Below are 15,007 nucleotides of genomic sequence, written 5' to 3' on the forward strand. Positions count from 1 at the left end.
GTGTGAAAAATCAAGTATTCAGCCATAGGGTAAGATGATGAGTGACCTCTCAACTTCTTTGCTTATAATTATGAGCAGAAATAAAAATAATAGGGGGCACTTTCCAAAACCAGGGTGTATGTGTATGTGTGTATATATATATATATATATATATATATATATATATATATATGGTTTACTATTAGATTTTCGAAGCAAACTCTGTCGATGGCACTGTTGGTGAACACAGAAGTTCGAAAACTGTAATATCGAACACCAAAAGCCAATCTAGGAACAGTTTTAACATGGGTCGAGATAGGTGTTTAGTGTTATTGCCGAACTGCAAACCTATCCCCTATCGCGACCCATGTTAAAACCCGTTCCTAGGTTGGCTTTTGGTGTTCGATATTTCCGTTTTCGAACTTCTGTGTTCAACAATAGTGTAGTCAATGGAGTTCGCTTTGAAACTCTAATAGTAAACTATATATATATATATATATATATATATATATATATATATATATATATATGGGTCCCTATCAAATGATAGAAAACTCATTTGATGGAAAATCATTTTGGCTGAAACCAAAACATAGAAAGCTCAAAACACTGAAAACTCATTTGACTGAAACTCAAAACACTGAAAATTATATATGCCCTTTTCCCCAAGGTAGTGCGATCCTGGAGTTAGTATGTATAGTTAGGGGGGTGGGGGGTGTAGCCCTCCACATACTTTAGACATTTTAAAATCTACACATGGATACTTATAACTACAATGAATAACTATTTGGAGAAAACAATATTTACATAATCTATGTGGGGGGCTATGCCCCACACCACCCCCATTGTGGGAGGCTATGCCCCACACCCTCCATTGTGGGGGGCTGTGCCCCCAAACCCCCCTAACTATATATACTAACTCCAGGCTCACATTACCGTGAGTAAAAGGGCATATAGCATGTTCAGTGTTTTGAGTTACAGTCAAATGAGTTTTCATTGTTTTGAACTTTCTATCTTATGGTGTCAGTGAAATGAGCTTTCTATCATTTGATAGGGACCCATATATATATATATATATATATATATATATATATATATATATATATATATCTAGGACATTTGCTCAACTGAGCAAACGTCCAAATCCATAAAACCAGAACATACTTTAACGAAAGTGCTTTTATTGAAAAAGCGCTTTCGTTAAAGCGTGTGACAAAAAAAATAAACACTACATTTACATTTTAGCAGGGGGGCTTTGCCACCTTGCACCCCCATGTGAGGGGCTGTGCCCCCCACAGCCCCCTACTTTAATATTCACCCTCTGAGACTGCACTACAGTGGGGAAAAGGGAAATTTCCCTTACCCGCACCATAGTACAGCCTCGGCAACAGTCATACTTAAGCGAAAGTGCTTCTTCGGTGAAAAGCACTTTCTCGTAAGTATGCCCGGCTGTTTGGATTTTGGTCATTTACTCAGTCGAGCAAACATCCTAGATCCATATATATATATATATATATATATATATATATATATATATATATATATGTATATATATATATATATATATATATATATATATACACACACACACACACACAATATATATATAGATATATACATCTATATATATATATATATCTATATATATATATATATATATATATATATATATATATATATATATATGTATATATATATTTATATATATATATATATATATATATTTTTATATATATATATATATATATATATATATATATATATATATATATATATATATACAATTCTAATTCCCTTTAAAAAATAGTTAATAGGACAACAGGAATGGTTCAATATGTATTTTCTGACAAACAACATAAAACTCTAACGTTTGGTATTATTGACTGACAGTACTGCCCAGTAATATATCAGAAAATCAACAATTTTATGAGGGACAGGGTGAAAATATGAGAACAAATCAAGAATGTTCCGCAAACTGTATTTATTTTCATATGTTGACTAAGAAAGTCTGACTAAGTTGTAATAATATATTTTCAGTGGAGGCTTGGGAAGAAAAGCTCCTAAGCAATATAATACAGAAATTATGCAACATGGTAGAGAAGGTAGCAAACAATTTCCTATAAAAGTTTTAACAAATACTAAGATAGAAGAGGATGCTAATAGTCAAGCTCAGAGATAACTAACGATGGTTGGTCTACAGGATGTTGATAATCGTTTTTTTCTCACCATTTATCAAAAATTAAATACTGAATATGATAAGCTGAAAAGCCTAAATAAAATGCAAAAAAAAAAAAAAAAAAAAACATTTTTGTAGGGGACAAGCCCCCTCACTCTACAGTGAAGTAAAGGGAAAAATAAACAAAAAGAGCAGCGCCAGCTCACACAGTACAATACAATACAGAGAAACTCACTGCAACATTACTCACCTTTAAGCTGCCGAACCGCCGGTGCAGCCTAAATAGGCAGGTAAGCCACTGATATTCAAACAGGGTGATGATGAAGCTAATAATATATAATCAGGAAAATTCAATAAAGAGCCAGCTACAACAATCAAATTACACAGTGACAGGCTGTGCTGTGTACATGATTACAAACATGTCAGGTAAATACGTCTTAGCTATGACACGGTGAGTCCTGAGTGAGGAGTATTAGAAAGTCTGAGCAGCAGATGTAAACAGTGAGATGTGGTGGTGTAAATAGTAAGAGGTGAAGGGGATCATGTTTTAGAAAAGTATAAATATATTATAATTAGGCTATTAATGGTGTCTGTTGGGTGAAAGTTCTGTGGAAGTTGAGGTGTGGCTTAAAGTTAAATAGCCAGTATCTCACTACTGCATTTTAGTAGTATGTACCCACAATATGTGAAAAGTAATATGGCAAGGAGCATGTTTACTACAGTTAAAATTTTAACAACTGATGGTTTTAAACATGTAGGGGTTTATAATCAATTAATAGGAAGGTTTAAACTTAGAAGATATAAGGAAGAGCTTGTGAGGAAATCCCTTAATGCAAAAGTTAACATCTGGGTTGTCAGTTGACAGTGTACAGTGGAACACAGATATGAATATTACATTTTCTTTAGACAGTGGATGCATTAAAAATATTACTGATAATTAGAAAACTATGACTAGAAGTTTATGAGAAAGTGAATGAATGCCCTAGGTTTATTAATAAAAAATAGGTACTAGTTAAAAAAAAACATTTTTGAGACAAAAGAAGTGAATTTTACTACACTGAGTAGCAGAAAAGGGACTTTAAAGTGTTTGGTTTGTGCTATGTATAGATTTACTCATGAGGGCACAGGAATGTATTATTCAAATACCACTAGAAACTATTCCACCATGGGTATGCTTCATGACTACCTGACTGTATAGTACATAGAAATTTGTATCATGTGAAACATTTATTGATAAAACAATCATGAAAGTAAAAAGCAAGGTATATGAACATGTGTATACTATAAAGCATGAAGATAAGTTAAATGTTTTATGCAAACATTCCACCAAATGTTCAAATTTTAAGAAGTTTTCATTTTCTGTATTGGATCATGTCCCTAGTAATTTCAGCAACAGTAACAGGAATGATGAGCTGGAATATAAATATAAATGCCAATTTTATTAAATCCATGTAAAGGTTGTGGATTAAATGATACTGTAAATGAATGTTTTTTAAGTTTACTTAAGGTGGGTCACATGACTACAGTCATGTGACAATTATTGTGTTTAATATACGAGATGTATAAAACAGAGCTGATGAAGTCTGTTGTCTATATATGTGAATGAGACAAAAGTACTTACCTATTTGCTATTTTACAAATAAAGTGTGCTGTTGTTTCATATCAGCTTGATTTTCTTCACACTGTTTCTTCACAGTTTTAATGATTTGTTTTACCTTTCAGTAGACTCTGACTATGGAGTCATTGCTTTGTTTTGTTTTTTTAGTTTTTCTAAATGCATACTGCTGTACTAAGTTTCACATTAATGATTATTGTAAAGGACTGGTCAGAGGGAATTAGGGTGAGGTATCAAATAGTGGAGGTAAGTTACAAATCTCACTATTTTATATTGTAGCTTTTTTCAGTTTTTGTTTGAAAAGGGTGCTGAAGGTTTGTGAATATGGATGCAGTGTATTTCACAGAGAGAAAAGGGATACTGTTGCAATGTCAGTTTACAATTCTGTCATATTTTAGCATCCATGATCTGCTTAAGATGGCTGCTTCAAATGACACCACCCTCTGCAATAAAAAAGTATGTGCTACTTACCCTCTATTATAGCTGTTTTTTATACCCCCCCTTGCTAGAAATATGCCCAGTACAATACATACCTGAAGAGGTAGGGGGTCACATACCACATTTTCTAGACCTGTCCTCCACATTTTTGTCTAGTTTATAACATTTATTATCACACAATGACTTAATAGTTGAAGCAGTCGTTTATATCTCTGCTAATTTTCATTCTTGAAATTATTTAAAACCACATCTGTACTATAGATCCAGCTGGAAGCCACCTGCCCAATCACTGAGTTCTCATCAGATGTTTTGCAACCAATGCAAATCTCAGACATGGAAGCCTTTTAAACGGTTCTTGTTACCATTCTGCATTAATTTCACCAACCCACGAATTTCTCCACACAGTCCCCAGTAAGATTCTCAGGCAGTCACCACAGAACTCCCCAGATAAGGTCCGCAGAACTCCTGCACAATTCATCTCTGCAGACAGAGCTCATGGAATGTGAGACACCCCCCCCCCCTCGGGAACTCTGCATGCAGTTTATTTATTTTTACTTATTTATTGACATTTGTTAACCGGGTTGGTCAAGTTGGGCTTGTGGCCCGTTTTCAGTGGAGACCTGAGGAGAAAAGCTCCAAGAAAAACAGAGATTATATATAATGAGAAGTGATAATATATACATTAACATGTGAACAGGAATTGAAAAAATATTTCAGAAATACAGACATTTTGAAGACAGCAAAACTGGTGACATATACCTTAACATGCAATTAACATGTGATCAAAAATTGAAATTATACAATAGTATTTAAGAGACAAAAATAAAAAGATAAATTTAAACACTCGTAGTTATGTCGATCTCATGTAATCAGGGTTATGATTTATTTACATATTTACAAAAAGAGTTTGTTCCAATCAGATTTGAGTATTAAGTAGAAAATAAGTACCCTCAAATAGGGGGAATACTTTGTAGAGAGGGGGTACTAAGAGGCATACCCAAGAAGGGGAGAGAGGGGTTAGGTTGGGTCCTGACAGGGACAGATTCTGGAGTTAAGTAGATGGAGTTTTAATTCTTCTTTAAAGCTGCATGGGTGAATGGTGGAGCATATGTCTCTAGGAAGTTTTTTCCAAGTTTGGGTGATGGAGTTTTTATATAACGGATTGTCTACTGCTTTTTTTGGTTGGCAGGTGTGTAGTAGTAGATGATTATTCTTATTATTATTGTTATTATTATTATTATTATTATTTATTGCACTCCTAGGCAAATGTTTACACTGACCCAGTGAAATTCACTTCACAGACTACTGGAATGTGAAACACATCTGTCACGGAATTCTGCACACATCTTCCCATGGAAATGCATGCAGAGATTTGGGTTGACTCTTAATATTAGCTTCAAGGTGCTGTAAAATGGGATAATCTGTTCACAATAAGGAAACCTTTAGTGATGACAGGTTAAGTGAAAGCATTAGCTGTGGAACTCCAGTACCTCATGTGAAAAATCAATCATGTTTTTCCAACTTTTTAAGTTTGATGCTAATATTAAGGCAGAGTACGGACCATGATTTTTTTTGAGCAAGAATGTTATTGTCTGTGTCAGAAGAATATGGAGACGTGCTTGTTACAGGCCACCATGTACATCAGAGAAATCTGGAGTGATGAATTATTGCATTTTTAATGGTAGTACAAGCAAACTTTTAGATGAAAGAATATAAAAAAACAAAGGTGATAAAATGGAAGATAAAATTAACTGATGATCCCTTTGTCAGAAAAAAAAACATGCGAAGGAGAAGAAAAACAACTATAAATCCCTTTGGCAGAAGAACAGTTACTAGACAATATAACAAGCACTTGACAGTTACCAAGGGTGGCTCATGCTACTGGACTGCTGCCCCCCAAAAAATAAAACAAATTTAAAAGAAAAAAAAATGAAACTAAAAGAAAATAAATAAGAAAACAAATGCAAATCCTGGACTTCCATGCATGAGTGATTGGCATTCCCAGAACATCATGCACATAATTACAGACTGCTGGTGAACCAGTCTAGAAAGGAAGAAAGCCATTCTCAGTACAGAGATCCCAAAAGTCCACTGGAAGGGGATAGGACTGCAATGTCTGCAGGCTGCACCCTGCTCTCATGGGGACAAGGACTTTGCTGCTGTCTCATGGGGCTTTTGAAACACGGTAGGATGTAAGTGTTATCGAGCTGCAGGAAGGGAATTAAGCTCAGGTAGGATGTGTGTAAAACACACCCAGTGACTAGAAGAACTCAGGAAGTATACCTGGTGGTGGCTAGACTCAAACCCTGTACCTTGGGAGTAGGTAGCAAGAGCTTGAATTCCCCACCTACCACCACTTGTGAAATATTTGCTTCATATTTCTGGTCTGTTCCTCATAAAATCTGGTTTTCTGGAAAATAATGACAGCCATTTAAATTTCAGACTTCATATTCATCAGAAAGTACATGGTAACGCAAAACCTTTTATTCTATCAATTTTCTGTTTATAAGATTGTTGGCTTTGTCCATGTTTTTTGTGCTAGCAGGTTGATAGCTACTGTGAGAACTGAATTCACTGAATATGTTTGGGGGACTGTATTCCCCTATTATTGGCTTTGTCTAGATGTTTTGTGCTAAGAAATTGAGAGTTATGGTGAGAACTGAACTCACTAAATGATAGCCATTTAAGTTTCAATCTACGTGTCTTTCAAGAAACAGCTGATTTGGCATAGTGTTCTGACTGTAGTGCACAGGGTGTTGCGTTCGAGACTTGGTAGAGAAATGCATGGTAGTAAGACAGCATTTTATTCTAGCAACTTTCCAAGATTATACAAGCAATGTTTAATGTGCTCCTAGTTTTTGGGCTTTTGCTTCCCCACAACAAATTTTGGCTTTTTCCAGATTTCTTGTGCTTCAAAGTTGAGAGATACAGTTGAGTGTTGAATGGATTTTACAAGGAGCTGAGAGCTTGAAGAGAAGTTTAGTGCTGCTTATGCTAAGCCTGCTTGCACTGTTAATAGCAAAACAGGTAGTGTGCTTGCTTTTGATGCAGAAGGCTGTGGGTTCTACTACCCCAGTATATAGATGCATTGCTGATGCTGTACTTTTAAAGGTGGTGGATGCTGCAGTCCTGAGAATGTCTTCTTTGGTGGAGATACCTAGTAATGATTAAACTGTTATCAGTTTGCCATCCATTCCCTATTGCAATATTACCAGCTTATCATTTTTTTATGTAACATAGGCAATTTATTCCTCAAGGGCAACAGGCACTTTATTTGTACATGAAACAATGAAATATAAAGTTGTGTGCTAGCAGCAACCTCTTCATTAGTTACAGATATCTTTAATGTGGAATTATTTAGATGACTTTTACTTCTGCAGAGATTGTGCATATTTACTGATACTAGTGGACTGTAGAAGTTTGAGTAGACTTTTATGATGAAAATGTTCTGAACTGGGGAGTTTTGTCCTTATTGGTGCATGCATTTTGTTTCATTGTTTACTAGAAAAATGTTCAAAACAATAAATTTAAAATGCCTTCTATCAACTGTACTGTATTATACAAGGAATATAATTTAATACAATCAGGAAGGTGTATTAAAGAACACATGAAAGTTTCCTGTGCAGGAGGCTTATGATTTGAAAACAGCTCAAAGTTAATCTTTATCTGCCACTGGCCAGATGTATTTTCTTTGAATGTGAGTTTCAATGCTGTTTTAATGAATGTGAGTTTCAAGGGCAGATACGTTTTAATGCTAAGTCTATTTTCATTGTGAGGCTGCATTGCTTTGTTTAGCAGATGTCTATTACTGTTTGTCCTGTAAAATGTAAAATAAAACTTTTAAATGAAATCCAAATCATTGTAGAAGTAAAGCAGTATGCACATTACAGTGTTTATGGTAAATGGGATGAAATAGCCAAGTTATGGGACATTAGAATAGCTGCAGGGGGAAGGCCCCATTCGAAAATGATTTTGTGAGGGGGAAAGGGCGGCAAACTTAGACAGCCCCGGCTGAACTATACCTCTCAACTGTCCAGATTTTCAGAATGAATAGAATTTTGCTTCTTTATTTTTGGTTTGTTCCTCATAACCTTTGTGGTTTTCTGACATATCATTTAGGGATGAAGTCACTAAATAATGACAGACATTGAGTTTCAGAATGACAGACATTGAGTTTCAGAATTTCTACCCTTCAGAAAAATGCATGAAAGACCTGTTATTTTTGTCAACTGTCTAAGTTTATACAAGAGCAATTTTTAGTACTGTTTGTATGTTCCCCCAATATATTTGGCCTTGTCCAAATTTCCTGTGTTAAGAGGTATGCCCAAATAAATCACTTTACAGAATTAGGTATATCCAAACTTCTCAACTGTCCCCGATTTTGGCTCAAAATGTTGCTCTTCCCCTAATAATCCTTCTGCAAAATGGCTAATTTGGAAGAAAACATGGAGGGTTTACAATTAATAAATAATTGTAATGATCAGAGTTATAGATTACTTTTAATTTCAGAAATGCATGCTGATTCTCTTATTTGTCAGCTGCTCAAGTTAATAGTACTAATATTAAAAAGTGTCCCTTCTTTGGCAGGTCCCCAGCTGTATTGTGTGGCTATTTTATATTTTTGCATTACATTTTTGGTCCATTTTTCATAAAATTGTGGTTTTCTGGCAAATTAGTGGCAAATCTAAATTAAAGAGTGAAGTTAGAAAATAATGACAGACATTTGAGTTTCAGATTTCATACCCTTCAGAAAATTCATACTAATGCAAGACCTAATTATCTTTCTAAGTTTATAAGAGCAATATTTCAAAATTGTCCTATATTTTGGGTCTTTGTCCAACTTCTATTTATGGCTTTGTCCAGATTTCTTGCTCTGAGGTTGAGAGGTATGACAAATGTGTCAGAGCCATCACCATCACCCAGAGACATTTCAAATTGTGACATATTTGTTGCACCCCACTCCTCCACGTAATGACTCTGGATGTGTCCAAGCAAGGCAAGGAGCAGTTATGCAATGTTAGGTGTGCACTGTGTCCCCCATCCAAGGTAGACACAAGTACTACAGTGCTTTTCATCTGTCCTTGATTTTGCAGAATGTTCTGTTTTTCTGTCATATTTTTATATTATTGATTTATGCTTCTTTTTATTCAGAAAATACATATTGTTGCAGTGCCTATTGCTCTGTGTTTAAGCAGCAATACTTTAATGAACATCAGGTAAGATTGTCTGAGACTGTAAGATGCAAGTAAGCTTTAATAAGCATACTGCTAAAGAATTACCAACACTGAAAGCCTTTTTGTTGTTACTGTGCAGAGAATATTTACATAACTAGATAGCGTATAAGCCTTGGGTATTAAAATGCATAGGACAGGGATTTCAGTATTTTCAGAAGCTCATTACATTTGTTGGAGACTTGCAATCATCTTTGCAGGCTTTACCCGTAAACTAAATAGAATGGCAATCTATCATGTGTGGTCCATAACCTGAACAGTAATCCTTTTAAGCAATTTATCTTGAGCTTGTTTCTTGTTTGCTGTTCATTTTTTACTTTAATCATGTTTTCTCCATGAAACAAATAGTTGTCAGCCAGCAGGTCTTTTTTGGATAAGAAACTTTTTTACAAGTGGGGGTATCACAGAGATTGCTATTTTCAGCATGTTACTTTGTACTTTTATAAAGCTGAATATAAATTATAATTAGAACTGCAGTACAAGGAGAAGTGGTTTCAGTTGAGTGCTGCTTGTTTTTTTATACTTGATTTTGACTGGCATTCCAGTAATGTATTTAAAAAGTAATTTATTTTTTCATGCCTTGCAACCTTTTTGTTTCCATCTAGATATTAAGTAAGCTGTCATGTAGCCAATGCACTGAAATAGTTTTTACTTCTACGCTTCATTTTGTCTTGATTGGACTCTCATAATGATGGTCTGGCACCCAGGGCAGCTTATTTAAAGTCCCAGTTTTTGTGTTTTGTAGCATAGCCCCACCCCTTTCTTGTTGGCCCCACCCCTTCCCATTGGCCCAACCCAGTCAGCTGTCTCCTGCAGCCCCCCCGTTTGATTTGAAGCCACCAGCCACCACTGGTACATTTAACTGACAATAAATGTCACAAAAAATCACTGGGTTCAAAAAGGATTCAAACCGTTCTTGCCTTTTCCTTACTGCTTCCTTGTATTCACCCTCAGTCCCCCTCAAGGATAAATACAAAGGTTCACCTTCATCCATTTTTATACCATTCTCTTCCCATTTCTGCTTCACTTGTATCAGTTTTCCATACCTTTATTTTACTTTCATATTCCTTTTCTAAAACTTGTTTTTCTTTTCTTACCCCACCCATCTACACACATTTATATTGTTAAATAACATATTTTCTGCTATTCTTTTTTTCAGACCCTGTTTTTAACAACCAAAACAAATTTATTGACCTTAAGAAAACTAGATTTATTAAATACAAGACACCCTTCTCTTGTACATTATAAATTTCTCATCTTTTGACTGGATTCAACCTTGTTCCCCATAAAAAAGTTACCCAACAATTCAGTTTCCATGCAGCTTGGAAACATGTAAATACTACCTAAATATTGTAGCTTTCCTAAAATATATGTTTTTCGTGTGTGTGTGTGTGTGTGTGTGTGTGTGTGTGTGTGTGTGTGTGTGTGTGTGTGTGTGTATGAAACACCCAGCACCAATCTGTCAGCTTTTGTTTAACTTCTCTCTATTATTCTATTAGTACGTGTTCCTTTCCAAACATAACCCCTAGAACATCAGTTTCATTACTGGTAAAATAAATTCCTGCCATTTTTATCACATCTTGAAACCCCTTACTTTTTGATTTATAAAATTGTAATCCTCTCCAACCAACAACGAATATGTAGTCAGGATGAAACCAATAAGTTATATTTCGTGTCCGCAATAAATTTATTTATTCTGAGGAAGTGGTGCACTTATTGGTTTCATCCTGACTACATATTCGTTGTTGGTTGGAGAGGTTGCTTCAGATTCTGTTGTAAAATTGTAATCCTACTGGACCAAAAATTTGCTGTGTTCTGTAAATTATCTTTCATCCTAAGTTCTTAACTACTAAAGCAACCATCTGGACAGAGTAACATTATTGGCAACTTCACCACTTCCTTAGTTTTCCATCTGCCATCCTCTAACCCTGATCAACATGTTTGTATAAGTGCATTCATTAACATCGCAAACAGCTGTGTGCACAATTAATACCCCTGCTTTACCTGTCTTCCCTTGCCTTATCTTTTAAACTACCCATACATTCACCATCAGACACACATATTTTCATAAATGCTCATGTCTATCCTTATCTTTTCCTACCTCATATTTTAAAATCTTCATTTTCCCATGATCAATACTATCAAATGCCTTGACCACATCACATACTGTTACTTTTCCTTCTCCTAATCTATATACTCAACTACTTCAACCATCAGCATTTCATTTGCTCTTCCCCTTTAATCAAATATAATCTTTCATCCAGTTCTCCTTTCACGACAGCCATAATTTATTTCTGAATAATCTTCATAAATATTATATAGTCAGTATTTCCTAAGATATTTGGTCTCCAGTTTATTTCTTCCCTTTCCCCCTTTTAAATCTTATAATCCCCTTACAAATCTCTTTATTATATTCCTCCATGCATTTATTCAATATTCCAGAAAAATATCATTTTCATAATCTGACTCTTTAAAAAAAAACTGTACCCTAATCCATCTAGACCTGGTGTGGATTATTCTTTACCTTCCTTTATAGCATCCTCTAACACTTTTCCTCTCTATTCTTTCCATTTCTTCCCTTATCAATTTATTTACTCTCCCTACTCTCCCTGTTGCATTCTTTTTCTCATACATATTTTACATATACCTCTCAACTGTACCCATAATTTCCTTGTGTTTGAATTTTAACTGTCCCTTTTCATTCAACACATTCATTTGTCTCTCATTTCTCAATTTCTTACCTAAAATGTGGAAACTTTTTTTCTCTCTTTCAGATACCACTTTTGTCAAAATATCATTCTTTTTCCCTTTTCATTATTATATTTATATAATTTCTTCAAGACTTGCCCCTGCCCCTTTCTCCACTATTTCACAAATTTATTGTTTGTCATTTTCCCTTCTGTTCTCTCTCTCTAGTTATAACTATGCTTTTTAAACATTTACACACAATCCACCACTTTCTCTATCCATCCACAACCCCTTTTTCTGCATTTTTGCCATGGAATAAGGGTGTCAAACTGCCATTAAATGGTTTCAACATCTTATGACCTTCCCACAATTGCCCTCTTAATACATTCCATTCCTACTTGTCAGTCCTTTTAACTGTTTTCCTTGTATTGTATTTCATTAATTCCTATTGCACATACCACCCCATGATCTGAACACTTTGCTTCCTTAATTCCATCTTTTATTTTTTGTCATCTGTAAAGAATATGTTATCAATCTGTTTTAAGTAAACCCATCTTATATTTGCTCCCTCTACATATGTTTAACCTATCAAGTCCAATCTCTCTGTTTTTTTGCACCTTGTGCTTTTTTCCATTTCTCCTTCCTTAAATTACAATGTCACCCACTTCCATCATAGACATAGTTACTATTACATACATTTGAATTTCCTTAAACATGTTTTCTTTTAATGCACTGCTACTATTCTAAACACCTTGCCACTCTCTTACATCACACTAAAACCTTCCTTACCACCACCACAATTATATCTAATATTGTAATCTCCATTTTTAATAATATTGAAAAACCTGAAAATGTATTACTCCCTATAGTCCACAACCATTTTCTTTTCCATGCCATCTCAAATTCCACCCTCTTCTTTTATCTGTACATCTTATAACAAGTAAAAATCATTGCATTTATCTTTTCACACAATTCAAACGCAGTAATTCTTCAAAAATTACTTTTCATGCTATTCACATTTAGTGATGATTTGCTTATATTAACCTTTTCCCTTTGTCACTTTTTCCACTTCATCTTTCAGCCTCCTTTTTCTCCTCCTCACCCTTCCTCTGATAAAACATTCTACCTTTTTGTCTGATTCAGGCTCATAGCTCCCACTTCTTCCCTGTTTCTAATACCCCAAACCTGTCTTCCATCTCTGTAAATGTTTTTCATTTATTATTTTCTAGACATCATCTGGTGCGTCTTTCTATGTTATTTCTCTGTAGTTCTCACTCCCACCCTCACCCCTTCCTTTCATCATTCTCTTCCACCTTTTCTTGTGTAAAACTCATTTTTCCCCTTATTTTCCTCCAGTTTGCCTTTTTTTCATCCTTTGGAGGGCAATCAAACCAAAATGTTGCTCACTTTTACATTTCCTACAATATGGTTTCCAGTTTGTTTTTGGAATGTCCAAATTTCCCAAACCTTTCTGTTAAGTCCTGGATTTAAAGTAATTAACCCCACAGAAATAAAATGCTTTTGGCTATCCCCAATACTTATGCCATATATACCTATCACATTAGGTGCATGCTGCAACTTGTTTTCTGTTTTTAAAGTTACATAACCCCCCCCATCCATACTTTCCTGTCATCCACAACTTCTTTTAATATCACACACTTCTTGATGTAAAACCAATCCATTTTTTTAATCCCAGGTGTTCTAAATTGTAATAACAGTTTTCTTTTAACTATACATTTAAATTTTGATAAACATGGTACTTACAAGGAGATATAGTACTACTTTCACATTCATTAACATTTTTCCGCTAATTCAAATGTCTCAAATTATTTCACAAAACATTCACTTCCTATATGTATTAAATCCCTAACATCAGACAAATTGAGTCCTAAGGGCATAACAACTTTGTCTAAAACACAGTATCCTTTTATTTGCTCTTCATAATTTTTTACTCTCCCCACAGGCCTTTTCCTTCAGCTCTTAACAGCTCCAGTCTCTCCTCTCCACCTGCATATATTTTTCTTTCTGCAATTTTTCACTGGAACCTGTAACTGTTGCTGCATACGTTTTTACTATAGAAGCACAGCTGTCAGTCTGCCTCTTTACTGCTCTCTGCTCCATTTTTCTGCAGTCCAACATAGAGTATGGCCTTACTCTAATGGCCAGAGGTGCCCCCCCCTTCTGTATCCATAGCATCATTTACAGAATATTTCTTTTTGTCATTTCCTCTGCCAAATATTTTGTCCATTACCACAGTCTGCTGCATCGTATCCAATTCTTCTGGTTCTACTTCTTCAATCATATTTTAAGAGTCATCCAGACCTCATGATGTCATGATACTCATCTACAAAATTTATTTTTCCCTTCTGAATTGCATATTCTATTTTCTTTCTCCAGCCTGCAGCTTAGATTCCATGATCACCAGTAACAGCTCTCTGGTGCCACCTAGTAATCATATTATGAAGAGTTCTTCAGAGAGTATGGGTTTTTATTTGTAAATATTCATACATTTCATATAATTTACATATTTACATGATTTACATTAATAATATTAGTACACCAATTCCTTTTTAAAGTATTGCACCCACCCTTTAACCTGCAACCAAAACCATATTTTCTACAATATTTTTAAAATCCATTTTCCATTGTATTTGATCTTAAGTATTTCATTCCATATTGTCCATATTTCAATTTCATATTCCATTTTCTTTACCTTTCGTTGATGTTCCATAATAACCATAGTCTATCATGTCCATATTTACCATTTCAAATTTTAAATAATTTTTAACCAAATCATGTTTACATACTTTCCATAACTCTTGAATTCTTTCACATTTCAAAAAACATGCTCTGCAGTTTCGTATGCCATATTTGTTTTTA

The sequence above is a fragment of the Protopterus annectens genome, chromosome 10.part0 (assembly GCF_019279795.1).
Source record: "Protopterus annectens isolate FY-2018-M chromosome 10.part0, PAN1.0, whole genome shotgun sequence".
Classification (NCBI taxonomy): domain Eukaryota; kingdom Metazoa; phylum Chordata; order Ceratodontiformes; family Protopteridae; genus Protopterus; species Protopterus annectens.